Below are 14,300 nucleotides of genomic sequence, written 5' to 3' on the forward strand. Positions count from 1 at the left end.
CGAATATCACTACGAAATGCGGCATTATTTTTGACCAGGTCAAGCGCAGAGTTGCCGGCCGGGATGAATTTCCTGCATTTGGTCATTAGCACGGAAGTTGCCGTAAAAGCGTTGTCGGGGGTAAAGCATAGTTCGGGCTCCGGGACGCGGGGAAAAGCGCTATTGCGGCGAACCGCCGTGAAATATCCACGCGGCGCGGTACGCCTCGCAAGAGGGTTGATAAGGCTATCGCGCACACCGCCCCGCGCGTTTAGCATACATTTGAATAATGGGCAGGCCGGTAATCCTTTAAACCGGTGTGCTCTCGTCCCGTAACTAGGTATCCTTTCATCTCTCCGCCGCCCGAGAGCTCGCCCGAGACCATCTCGTCCCCGTCTCGCTGCCGTGCATCCCCGCGCGCTCCGCGCCCCATCCGCGCTCCCTCCGAGTTGACTGGCGAGGTTCATCCTTCTCCTCCAGGCCATTCGTCCACCCTCCCTCACCCCCCCTTTGTCCCCACCCCCTCGTGCCGACGTTTAAAGATATTTCGTTAAAATAACAGTCTCGGCTCGAGTTGGCGGCCCTATTTCCCGTTCTACCCTGCCGCCCTGCCGCCCTTACCGGGCCGGATGGCCGCGGCAGATAGGGGGTGGCATTTGCAATGCAGAGGTTAAATGGCTGCGGGGCTCGGTCTCTCGAATGGTCCACGGAACCGGGGTTGGGATACGGGAAACTGGGGATTCAGCAGCGCCGCGCAGCACCACGCCGCATAGACTCGATTGGTTTTTTACTTTGCCGGCTCTCTCTCCGGCGCCGCGGGTCCTTTTACCCCCGTCTAACCGTCCTTTCACTCTCTTTGTCCTCCTTCCGAAGGAGGGCTTTCGCTTCCTCCTTGCGGTGCAATCCCGCGTTCTCCAGATCCGATCTCTCTCTTTCTCTTCATCCGCACTCGTTCCATTCCTCCTCGCAATTCTCCGTCCTTTACCGCTTCGTTGGGCGAGCCGTTCGCGGAACGAAACGGAAGAAAAAGAGGAAACTGCGGGTGGGTGGGTGGTTTTCCGACGGGGAGGGCGAAGGGACGCCAGCGAGATTAAACATTTATTTAAATGGCAGCCGTTTCTGTGCGCGACTAGCACGCACACAGGCCGCGCGATACGTGTACCGGCATTTAATACACGCGCGCTCGCACACGCGCGGAAAAGCGCGGGAGGTTAATCGTGCAGGTGGACGATTCCGTGAACGTGTTGTGCATGTGTGTACGTGGGGGGTTGCGAGCACGTGTGTGGATGTTACGAGTATATACGCGAGAGAGGTAGGAGATTAGTCTGGTGGTTTTCAATCCCATTTTCATCGCGCCCCCGCCGTAGGGGGGTGGCGATATTGTCGGTGCCTCGACCGTTCCCGCGCGCGCGCGCGCTCTCGTCCGCCAACTTGAGCTCGCATATGATAAGAGGATAAATCAAAGGTGAAAGGTTGGTGGCTATATTGCGGGGTGCGCCGGAATTCGCGGATGTGCTCCCACTCGTTGCTGGAACTGCGATCGCGTTTTTTATACCTCCGATATTTTTATCAGCATTTCTACACGGTTAATTCTATTATCGTTCGCGGAAAAGACGATGGACCTTACACTGCAAACATTATTATTTACAATCACATATAAATTATAAGTATCTTGTAAATTAAAGAAATTATTACATTTATTTAATTTGTTAAATATTATCGCGTATTTGTGTTATTTATTTTTTGTTTTTAATAAATGTTCAAACACTGCTGAATTTCTCATTCTTTACTTGTCAAACATGAATTAATCAATGCAGTAATTCAATGACATATCGTGATGGCAATCGATAATAAACTTATCTGTAATAAGCATGAGTGGTGTAATATTACTCATTGTTGCAGTGTTTAAAGATACATTTTCTTCGTTTGATCGATCTCCTGATAATGACAGATTTATCAGTAAATATGTAAATATAAATGTTTTGCTACTTATATATAATGTTCAAACACTTGGATAAATTTTTGTTTGATTGATTTATTTTTGTTTGATTGATTTCCGATTGATGACAAATTTATCAGTTAAATATACCTAGAAATAATCACTAGAGTAACAACTAATACATATCTTTATTTTATAATGATATACTTTTTATAAGAATTATTTTTATAGAACCATCTTGTTATATAAATTTTTTTGCGTAATTTAAATTATATGAAAATATCTTATTTTCTAACAAAAAGATAGAAGAGAAAAAGAAGAAGAGATTAAAGGAGAAGAACAAGGGGAATGTAATATGTATTTTTTAAATATTTTCTATAAAGTGTCGCCATAACAATCTGACATTGCGTTTTCGTATTAGATCACGGTTTTACGGTAACGGTTGAAACCAATAATTAAATGAGCTATGGAAATTGCGGTCGCGAGTCGTTAAGTCCGCGCATAAATCTTTACTACCACTATCCTAGCGCATATGCTCATCGCTGTGATCAATGAGTCGGTGTCATCAGATCCTGTTTATCATAGAATCAGCAGTTGGCATCACTCTCGGACCGGCATAAATGGAAATTATTTCATCGGTTAATTCATGCCGACGAACATGCGCGAACAGATTTTACGCAATTATTCTCTTTGTCTTCTTTCAGAACTACGCAGTAATACGCGTATACTGTACGTATTAATATTCCTTCAAGATGTTTGACACTGATGAGAAATGTATTAAACACATTTATAAGAATATTATTAAGTGATAAAAATGATAAACAAAACATTCTTTACTTATTGTAATAGAAATAATTATGTTACGTTAAGATTCTATTCTAATAGATTTTATTCTACTGCTCAACACGTCACAATCAAAATGACATCATTTTGATGTTATATTGACCCAATATTACGTCATTTTTTTGGTCAATATGTTAAAATGATGTCATTTTGACTGTGTTACTTGTAGTAAATTATATCGCAATGAATAATTTTATATAGTGATCCGTGACCTATCGCCACAAATTATACTGTTTTCGCACACAAATTTAGCTCCAACCGACCTTCGTCACCAATTACGCGCGACAAATTACTTAATTCATTATCGCCAAGCGATCATTCCTTATCAGCGCGACGCATAGCCAGCGCAACGCAAATAATTAACCTGCACCTGAACCTTGACGAGCGGGCTCATTCCGCGACAGCAATTTCGTACCGCGCCTATCCATAATTACCGCGGCGTGCTCGCGCGCGAGCGTAATTAATACCTCCTCACGTGGGATCATTAAATCGCGCCCGATATCCAGCGCGACCGCGCGGCCATCGCCTAATTAGCCGCCGGTAGCGCGCGCTTACGTGCGATCAGATTTTAAACAATTAGCGCGGGGTGTGTGTGTGTATATACGCACACATACACACCCATCCTCTCCGGGGAACGGTCGCGCCCATCTCTTCGGCTCCTGTCAGCGATCCCAAGAGACGCGCGTGACTCTCTCCACGTGGACTTAATACGCCCCGCATGCACCACGTGCCCCGGCGACGGTGCTTTATGCGGCATCCCCCGCTCTCCCCCCGCCGCCGCCCCCCGCCGGTTGGTCCTTCGCTACCATTACAACCCCCCCGACAACCCTGGGTCTCCGAAGGCTACGCTTACGTACGTATGCGGAACAAATATCCTTGGACGAACTGCCTGCGAACACGCCAGAACGCCAAGCTGGTCCAATTCGATTCAATTCCGCCGCTTGTCTTCTCCTTCTCCACCGCCTCCGCCACTCTCGCTCCCGTTTTCTCTCTCTCTCTCTCTCTCTCTCTATCTCTCTTTTTTTTCTAGTCTCTTTATCTCCCGACCTGCACGATCCAGTTAGTCCCCGGAGAACGATAGATCCTCGGTTGACTTCGTTCAGGGCGGTTTCTCTCAACTCTATCTATGGCTTCTCTTTTTTTCTTTCTTCCCTATGTTTTCCTCCTCTTTTCTCTCTTCGCTAGAGAAGGGGTCGATCATTGTCGACTTAAGCATGATTATTTGAGACATCCTGGTTCGCCGAGAATGAAGTTATCGCGAAATTTACTTGTTCTTATGTCAGACAATGATATTTTTTAGACAAATCTGTCAGTTATGTGTATTAGATGTGCTCTAGGGTGAAGAATAAAAATATATAAATATACACTGATTTTTGTGAGAGATGTGAGAGATGTTACAATTTCCGAACACTTTCGTGCGCCTATAAATCGCAGTTGTACATTGTCGGGACTTTTAACAAAAGCTATAAAACCCAACTCGCGTTTGCTTCACGAATGTACTCCAATTAATAACCTCCCGTCCATTTGGAAAGCGGTAGGTAGAAGCGCGGTAACGGGCGCGGGCAAGATTTCGCGGGAAAAAACGTCGACCGATTACGAATTCACGAATTCGCGTCGGTCCGGTGTAACAAATTGCACGCAGACACGGCAGGCGCCGCGCCCGCGCCGATGCATGCATCGCCGATAATTCAATTGCCGCTCAGGATGAAACGTTATCGGGCGCAATTGTCTGCGGGCCCGCGTGCAGCTCGAAGCGTGTTTTGCCGGGGTATAACCGGGTGACCGGTCCCCATCAATCCTTTCGGCAACATAGCTCGGCAGGAAGCTCGCGCGCGCACCCCCGCGTTTGCCCCGCGTGGCTTGTGTGTTCACCATTCAACTTGGTCCCCGGTGTCTCGTACATCCTGGTCAGTTAATAACCCGTGGTCGGGATCCGCGGTCCACGGCGCCCGTTGCTGACCGACCGTTGCTGACCACCGTGTCTGGTTGGGTTTTCGGCCAAATTATGGAAACACCCGCCGTTATGCGATGCGGTGGCCGATGATACCGCGGGGCCCCGAGCGTCTCGTTCCTTGTTTTAATTAAGCGCGCGCAGCCCGAGCAAGATATCGCCTAGCTCTTGCGCTTACCGCCAAGTATTCTCGGGCTTTTATTCGGCGAAGACCGCCACCGTCCTGGATTCCGAACCTGAGAAACGCCGAAGAGGCGTCCGACTCGAAAAAGAGATTCCCGTTTCCGAATCATCGATCTTTGCATTTTAGGATTTTTTGTTTCACCGATTTCCTCGAGTTATTCTGAGATGAATTTCGTGCTGGAATTTTACTTTTCCAGTTCGGGTAATAAGTCCAGTTGCCGATAATAATAAATAATGTTCGTAAATTATGTCTGATTATATAGGAGAGTTTACTTAGATATTTAATCTTTGGAAATTAAAAGTTTACTATAATGCTTATATTTACAACTCGATTTTAATTACTCATTTTTGTTTAATTATGAAAATAATTATGTGGAGAGTTAATAATTTTGTCGACTTTTGTATCGCGATTGAGATGTTTATCAAACGGGAGTAGTAAGTGGCTAAAAAACCGAAAAAGGGAGCGTGTTCATCGAAAAAGCGTATTTTAGGACTGCAACAGAACATTTTCACCGAGCGAGTAACGGCGTTCGTGAGTTTTAAACGAAGATTCCAAGTGGATCTATTGTCCCGTCCATTCTTTGCTCGGTGAACGTATGTCAGTGGATGTATGTCTGCTTTCTTATACTCTCGGAGCACGCTCCAATTTGTGGTCCGAGACATGTCTATTTTACGAGCGGACATACATCCCGTAAGTCGGACCGAAGCCGCATTGTTTGTGCATATTGCTGCGCGACGCGCGACGCCTTCTTGAGACCGCGTTATAAGTATAATAATCTCATTTGCGAGCGTATCAAAATCCAATAAACATTTATAGCTTTATCTTTTTATACGTGTTTATCGCTAAATTGCGACACGTACTTCACCCGGGGAAGAATATTTTACGAACAAGACCTACGAACAAAGAGTATAATATTTATCCTGAAATAATGTAGTCTGAAATAATGATATATCGGAATTGAGTTCGCTTTTTACGTTCGCGGGAAAATCTAATTATTTTATCTAACAATTTCAATCTACAATCGAAAACTCATGACAAGTATGTCAGTCGTCAATTATCGTCGCGAGGCTATTAAAAAATTTGCGCTTGTAAAACAATTGTCAGACCATTTTTAGTTTTAATCAATGGTGTCATCGTTACAACGCAACGCCACTCTTGACATTTATTTCCTGCCGTAACAATCGCCTGGCAATTTTTAATTTTAATCAAGCGCGCGGAGCTCGCAAGCAAAATGGATTTTCGTGCGCCAACGCGCACGCGGGTGGGTGCCAACGACTAATTTACGAATCTGGATGATTACTCGCGGGAACGGATGAAAGGGAGGTACGTGTGAACCACTCGGCGTCGTCATAAAAACGGTCGCGTTCAAGCTAATTTAAACGGAATTGCCGGAATAAACGGAACTGCATGCATCCCATCCGTCCGTCCGTCCGTCCGTCCGTTTGTCTCTCCAGATGTTTCGTAAATGAATCCCGCCGCGCGGCGCGGTCCGCTATATCCGAGGCTTCGCTGTTAATTACTTCGAGCCCCGTACTCGAGAGTCGGCGAATGGGAATTTATAATGGACGAGCGTGGACCCTTATGAAAATGTTATGGCGGATCGCGCCACTCTTCCTCTGTGAACTTTTGCGGAATGTCGTGGAAGTCATTTCGCGGAATGCGCGAGAATTAGTCGTTTCTATGCTACGAAGAACACCTACGAACAAATTTTTGAAATGAAAAAGAAACTTTGTTTGTCCTCGATTACTGTAAATGGAGAATAGTTTACGAACGGAATCGGTGGATTATATCCAAAAGTATTTGCGGTCAAGTTTTAATAATACAGTCTTATATTTCAATCAAATATTTAAAACAATCCTTTATGTCTAAACTTAACATTCTTTTGCATTTGCTTCAAAGCATTAACAACATATTTTTTAAAAATGTCAAATTTGATGTAAGAACAAAATCCTTTTGAAAACGTTGAAAATAATCCGTAGATAACTAAAAGTGTAATAAACCTGCAACATCTTGTATATGAAGTACATAGTATCTTGCAGTAGCTATTATGTATGCGTAATGGGCTAGTTGAAGCCGTTAATTCGGATGTAACTGCAGACGCATACGCTCATAAAGAGCGCGAATGCGTTTTTAATACTTACGTAAGAAAAATTTACTTGGTCCTCAACTTTATCCGAGTCGTTATTTGCTTAGTCTTTGCGTACATTTACTTTATAATCCTTTGATATCACGTTCCACGAGCATTTTCGTATTCCGTTTTACTAGTTTAAAGCATTCTCATTGTCTCGCCCACGAACGAAGGCGGGAGATGGTTCTTTGAGTGCGGCGGTTTAGTGCGATAAATAATACCGGCGCTTTATAACTGCTACTTTTCAGTTGAAAAACTGAATGCGGCGCGAATTATTATCCAGAAGGAGGGCTTCACTTTCCTCCTGTTCTTCCTCCCTTTTATCTCCCGTAGTTTGAGGGGGGTGGATCGCGAGGGCCAAGGGTAAAGAAGAAAAAGTGGCGCGTTAGAAGCCACGGACGATAATAATAAGGCTGGTAATTCGCAGTTTGACGAGCCCTCGCGAGCCGCCCGACCTCACTTTTCGAGTTTTCTTTATCGTCTCCCGGATGTCTCCCCTGCGTATCCGAGATATCCAATTAAAAAGCGAGCACCTGGACAACGAGGGTGGAAAAGACATCGAGTCGGGTTAAGGGGCTGCGAGAGAAAAAAAAGAATCGCGCGACGATTATCGGGGAAACCTTCCTGCAAGCACTTCCAGAACGGAAGAGATTATTTTTTTAATGAACGACCATTTATAGAAATAAGAATATTTATTATAAGAAGATATATTAACACTTATTCAATATTATTAATTTTTATGATAAACATGTTTGTTAAATAAAAAATTGCCGTCTAATAGAAAATAATATAAATTATTTTATTTGTCTGCTTTCTATACATTTACTATACCTAGATTTTTTACCAGACATTTTATATATATTTCTTTGTTTTTAATACATTATTAATTACGCAAGCAAAATTTTACTCCAAATAATTGTGAAATTTTTTATTTATTTAAAATTGCACATCCATGCTATATAAACAACTTGATTTTGCTAAAGATCTCAATATTGAAATCCAGCTTGAAAGTACTTAAGGAGGGTGGTTAGTCAAATCAATTTGATAAGAATTAGTTCAAATTTCTGGAGGATATTCGTCTATGGGGAATCTGTCTTCATGCCAAAGTTGAAGACGTTGTCGAGTAATTAAGTAATTTATATTCTTGTCTCTCTCTTATACACGGGCGACACAGCAAAAATGTTACCTAACCTGTGATGTAACTCTCGAAAACATGTTAAAAATGATAAGAATTTAATGAAAATAGGTGCAAATAACTCTTTACATATTTAGGAAGAACTTTCTCGAAGACTGAAATGATTCGTCTTTATAGTTATCAAGAAATTGTAAAAATAAAACAGGACCACATTTATTATTTCCACATTTCAATGTGGATAATAACGTATGTTTTCAATTGTATAAACAACTCTTTTTAAACCTTAAGAAACACCAATTGAATGCATTCCACATATTTATTTGCTAAAATTCGTTTATTTCACGCGACGAAAATCTAACCTATATCTAACATATATGCGCCTGTCCCGCAGCGGGAACTAACCAACCTCCTTAAAGAAGCGATATGATGGTAATGTAAAATTCAAAAGATGCCTGGCTATTCACTGGTGCCACTGATGAGATAAAGCTATGTGAACTTAGCACCCGACTTTCATAAAACATATTTTTTGTATGTGCATTCGATTACGCTTGGTTTGTACCCGATTGTACCACAGCTTATTTCGTCGGGTATGTACAAACCGAATGCAAATCGGAAATCGGAAACAAATTGAATGCACATACAAAAATTTTTTTTTTATGAAAGTCGATGCTAAGTTCACATAGGTTAATTCTTGAACCCTCTTATCTTTGTTTACCCGTGTTTCTGCCCGTCGCGTCGGACCTGGAATCCGGCTAGTTACAATCTCTGCTGGCTTCGTGGCAGAACGCCTCCACTAAAATAATGTTATATTATCGGGCGACGGTGCCACCTGAGCCGCTAAAAGCTTCGGTCCCGACGCTACCATAACGCAACCTGGAGATTTGAGATTTACTTCACGTGTAACATCGATTCTTGGTAATGCGGATTCATTCGAATTTCTCGATTCTGACTTTTCGATTTAAAGAACGTCAAAGATTCTTATTTTTAATTGTTACAAAAATGACACAAAAAACAATTATGTTTTACTCACAGGAAAAAATGTCACTTATTTAATTGTATTAACTAATACGTACTGCACTATATGCAATATTATATTAAGTCATATTTGTGTGTGTTAAAGTTTAACTTAGCATTCGGTAGATGAATGGTAAATCGTTGGTGCCTAAATACCATACTCACGTCATACGGCCCAAGTATTACATAAACAGTTATGTTAATTTAAATAGATTATATATAGGAGAGGATACATTCTAGAGATTAAATATTATTTCGACATGTACCTTAGAGTGTCTTTGAAATCTTCGTTTTCGTCGCGTTTCGCGTCGCGTCAATGAATCCGATTGATCGCAGATCAATGGGTCGTTGCCGCCGCACGATCGACTAATCTCAAGGGTCAAACGATGCCGGTCAAGTCGGACTTCCTTCGCCAGTTGACCCCGACGCTATTCTCAATCTCGACTCTGACTCATCCTCGTCATCAGCGTCATCATCGTCGTCGTCGCTGTTGTCTTCGTCCGTATCTCCTTCCCCATCGGCCACACTTGTTGAAGCTCGCTTAGGAAAAGATCATGTTTAGCATGGCGTCACGTTTGCTCAACGTTCTTCATGACAATGATAATATTTAAAGCGGATACGATAATAATATGTTTGCAATTAAATCTTGCAATTATCTAGATATTTGTTTTCTGTAAACTTATTAAAACTTAAATATCGTTGTCTTCAAAGAGAGAAAACCGTAACAGCGCAGAGAGCATAGATAATTAATATGTAATAATATCTCATTAAAATTTCTCGGAAATAATTTTACCCTCCAAAATCCGCTGAAGCCCAAACACTTCTCAGGGATAGAACGTGAAGCGTTCGCGTCGCGGAGGAAGTCGTCGCGACGAAGGGGGTGGGTCAGTGGCACGGGGACGGGATGGTTGATTTGAGGCTCGCCCATGTTTGCCAAGCAATCAAGCCCAATCATTAACCCCCGGACGAGCGACGGATCGAACGTAGGCGCGCGCGTTATATGAATAAACGCGCCGCTGTGTACGCGACGGTCGGCCGGCGTCGACGGTGTACATGATCGCGCGCGGCGGTGTACGGCTCGTCGCGACGACTCGTGGACAGGAAGTCCACCTAATCAGGGGTAGTGAGTGGCAAACAGGGGTGCGGTTATGCCCAACGGGGGTACGTACTGCATTACACCAGGGATTCGAGCCGGATCGCCGAGCTGTAACGGCGGCGCGGCGAAGACGAGGCGGGGGCACGGTTTATCCACCAAGTCTGCCCTCATCCAACGCCATGATCGCTAATTTAATTAGCTCTCGGTCTCTGATTAGTCCAGAAGAAGGTGGGGTGTCCTTCTGTCCGCGCCGCGGAGGAAGTGCCTATACTTCCACCGTGCTGGTGGCACGGCGGTTCACCTTGTTCGCGTGCTCCTTCCTCTGTCGTCCGCTCGAATTCATTTAACTCCCTGTGGTACTTCTCTTGTTTTTCCATGGTTTTAATTAAATTTCTTATCCGGAGCGCGCGGAGAGGGTAGACAGAGCGGAAGCGCGGCAGGGCGATGGGGGAGCTGCACCGAGTGTTTTGCTGGACCCAGAGAATCTCTGTGCGCCGGAAATAATTGGAAAAGTTTTAAAATTCGTACGAGGAAGTCTCGTCGATTATGCGCTTTTCTGCGGTTAAAGGTTTTCTATCGAAATATACGCGTGTATCTTGTGAGACATTACGAAAAATTGATATAATAACGTTATTATAGATTAGAAAGTAAAATAATAATAAGTGTTTTTGCCATTAAAAATATTTCTTTTTCTTAGAATTATAAGAAATTATTAAGTATTTATATAATTTATATTATATAATATAAATTATATATTATATAATATATATTTATATTATAAATTATATTTAATAACTTGTCTTCATTTTCTCGTATATCAATGATAGATCTTTCTATCTATTTGGATCAAACAATCTCATGCATTCATATTTTAAGACGCTTCGTAAAATCCTTCAGAGAAAGATGCTCTTTAAAAAGTATTTGTTATGCATTTTCCCTTCAACTTCTATCAGCTCCTCCCGCCAAAAATTCGTTTCTTTGACGCAGGTACTCGATGTCAAAATTGGGATGCTCGCTCGGAGGCATGTTCTCCTAAGCGGGATGTCCTCGTTCCCACGAGTCCGCGTATTCTCGGAGAAGCACATTTGAATCTGCCTATCTCTCGTCCCCGCTCTCTTTTTATCTTTAAACACATTACTTACACTGCGCAACCTTTGCGTAACCTTTACGGATATGCGGAGGTAGAGGGGCGGTCTGTGTGTCGACGGGTGAATCGCGCGGTCTTTGATATGCTGACGTCGCTATTATCAATTCAGATGAGGCAGGTCGGTTCGGTCGTTTGGCAAAACTGCGTTTGATCTGGCTCACCCCGTAGATACGTAGGTAGATACGTAGATAGATAGGTGCACGCACATGGTCGTGTGAGTGGCAGCCTTGGGCATTTCGCGCCAACTCTGTGTGTGTGTATGTATATGTGTATGTATGTGAGAGAGAGAGAGAGAGAGAGAGAGAGAGAGGGTGGGAGGGAGGGAGAGGGAACGAATTCGACCAGCAATGAGAATGTGAAATTATCATGCCACGCTGTTACGCCAGCTTTTACCGCCACGCTCCTCCTCGATTCCAAAATCCAGTTTCCATTGCGAATACGCGCGTGTTGGAAGTTGAGGCAGACAAACAAACCCAGATCCACAGGAGTCTTATAATAAATGCGGGTGGATTGGGTGCATGGAACGATAATTTAAAGAGCTGGATTGGTTACGCTTGATTGGCTCGATCTACTTACAATTAGTAAATAAGATTATCTCGCACATATCCCCTCACACATCTTGAATTATTATAACTTTAACCGCGCAAGTAATTGTTCGGTGAAAAAAAAAATGACGCGGGGATTTCCACCTAGGCCTCGCAAGCTTAATTGCTCTCATTTGCTCGCCCCTAATTATCCTCATTTATTTCCCTTAAGTTAAGAATTAGCTTTTCCGAGCGCCAAGTTTATGTGAAGCGCCCCACGGCGCCACGTTGTTCGTATACATTTATAAAAACTAATCGTTTTGCCCGGTTTCCTAATTTCTGCGGCAACGGGGGGGCCCCGACTGTCTTAAATTAATTTGTATGGACATGTGCCCCTCTCTGGCGGGCCCCGTTGAATCATGAACCAACCTATGCGGGCTTCGATCGTGAGTTTTCGTCAACAAAAATTGTCAAGTACTCGCACTGTGCATTATATTACGGAATATATTCGTTACATAAAATTCTCTAAACAAAATTTTTTAAATTATTTATTAAATTAATTATTGAATTAATTATGAAAATGTGAAATCAAAGAAAAAGTATCGAATTTTGATTTTATTTGTTTATTTTTATAAACTGATTGAAAAACATCTAAAAATTCGTAAATATCTCAATATCAGAGCTTATATCTTTACAATATTTGCAGTACCAAAAGATTTTACTTTATAGAAAAAAATAGATGGACGTTTGTAGAGCCGCAGTATTATATTTTTCTTACGCTTCTTTTCAGCATGCCCTATGTCCTTCGTCGTCCTCCTCTCCATTCTGGCCGACGTGTATAACGCAATAATCATTTAATTCCGGCGGTCGTACGCGCAGCGCTTGGCGCCAAGTCAATCTAAGCCAACCGGATATGCCTCTCTCGTCTGCCCTGTTCAGCCACTGACGTAATCCCGAAGTTTAGATTAGGCGAAGGAGGGAAGATACGCGTCGCTCATTAAGATCGTGCTCGATGTAAAAATTTCGCCGGTCCGTCTTGCACGTGCCCATTTTTCGAGCATGATATACGTCGTAATTATAATTGCACAAGCCCGCGAATAATCTGTTTTGTTTTATTGTTACGATATCGCGGATTCCAGCGTCATTAAAATTTATCGGATTAACAGTCTATATCGCGCTCTATTATCGGCGAGAGAGAGATTTAAATGTGTAGCTTGCCGGAGCATACTTTATACGCTGAAATAAATTACGCAATTGATTTCATTGGACGGTATTAACTGGAAATTAATTTATTAGAACAAATGGGGATTGGATTGCAGTCCAAGTAGTGAGTTTGATTACAAAGGTTTGAAGGAATTGCCTTCGTTAATTAACTTCTCATATTATAATATATATAATTACATTTCTGGAAAAAAATTGCCCTTTAATTAGAACTCTTTAATTAAAATTACTAATAAATTTTGTTATCTCCAGGGCACACACACACAAGGCAATTTATTTATCACCATTTAAATCGCCGTTAGAACTCCAGCTGTCTGAGCAATAAACCGAACTCTCATCTCGGTGTCACCCGCATTATCACGAGTCGCATCGCGTACTTAATATCTCAATCTGGACCGTTCTCTCTGCCTGCGTATCAAAGTACGCAACCATAGATCATCGAGGCGAGGGGAGTGACGTTATGGGATATCGAAGTAGGTACCCTTTGGAACGGTTATCATCTACATCGTCAGACAGGTCACCGTGTATCCCGTTTCTATATTTTCATCTCATTTCCTTTCTCGTCCATTTCTCTCCTTTCTCTTTCTCTTTCAGCTCCGATCCCCTTTCGGTCTCGCGCTTTTCACCCCGCGCAAAACTGCTAATGAATATCGGCCCTAAATATCAGTCCACGGGGATCCGGCGAGGGGTTCGTCGATGCTCCTCGTCGGTGCATATGTCCGTATATTACGGGGGTTTACACACCCCGGTTCCCCTCGTGGTAACTTCGCCACGGCCGATCCCTCTCGCCCGTACGTGTACATGGTCACGCTCGTTTGTCCCGCGTTAATTCTTCGTCTTTCTCGGGGCTACCTTGTAACTCTCGTACAGCTCTCTCGTTCCGTTGGTCTCCCCTTTCCTCTCTACCCCTCGTATTCCTACCCTCTCGATGAAAACTCACCGCGCGACACCATATGTCCGCTCCCATCAGCCCGGAGTCAAGACGCGCGGGCGCACGACATCCCCTCGCATGAAAATCTAATCGCGAATCCGGCGGAAACTCCCGGCTCCTACTGCAAATCCTTCCGGGAGTTGACGTCGACGGTTCACGAAAATTACGCGCGCGACGCTGCTCGCAAGCACGAAAGGAACAGCCGTGG

General features: G+C 43.4%; 1 long non-coding RNA gene across 1 annotated transcript in view; it reads right to left on the minus strand.

Annotated features, from left to right (window-relative positions):
- Positions 1-14,300, minus strand: part of LOC139812997 (uncharacterized) — a 29,553-nt gene that overhangs the window by 12,681 nt on the left and 2,572 nt on the right. The window contains exon 2 of the long non-coding RNA XR_011732008.1: positions 9,440-9,713. This is a non-coding gene — a long non-coding RNA (uncharacterized lncRNA). The remainder of the gene's footprint in view (positions 1-9,439; positions 9,714-14,300) is intronic.

This window comes from Temnothorax longispinosus, chromosome 5 (assembly GCF_030848805.1).
Source record: "Temnothorax longispinosus isolate EJ_2023e chromosome 5, Tlon_JGU_v1, whole genome shotgun sequence".
Lineage (NCBI taxonomy): Eukaryota > Metazoa > Arthropoda > Insecta > Hymenoptera > Formicidae > Temnothorax > Temnothorax longispinosus.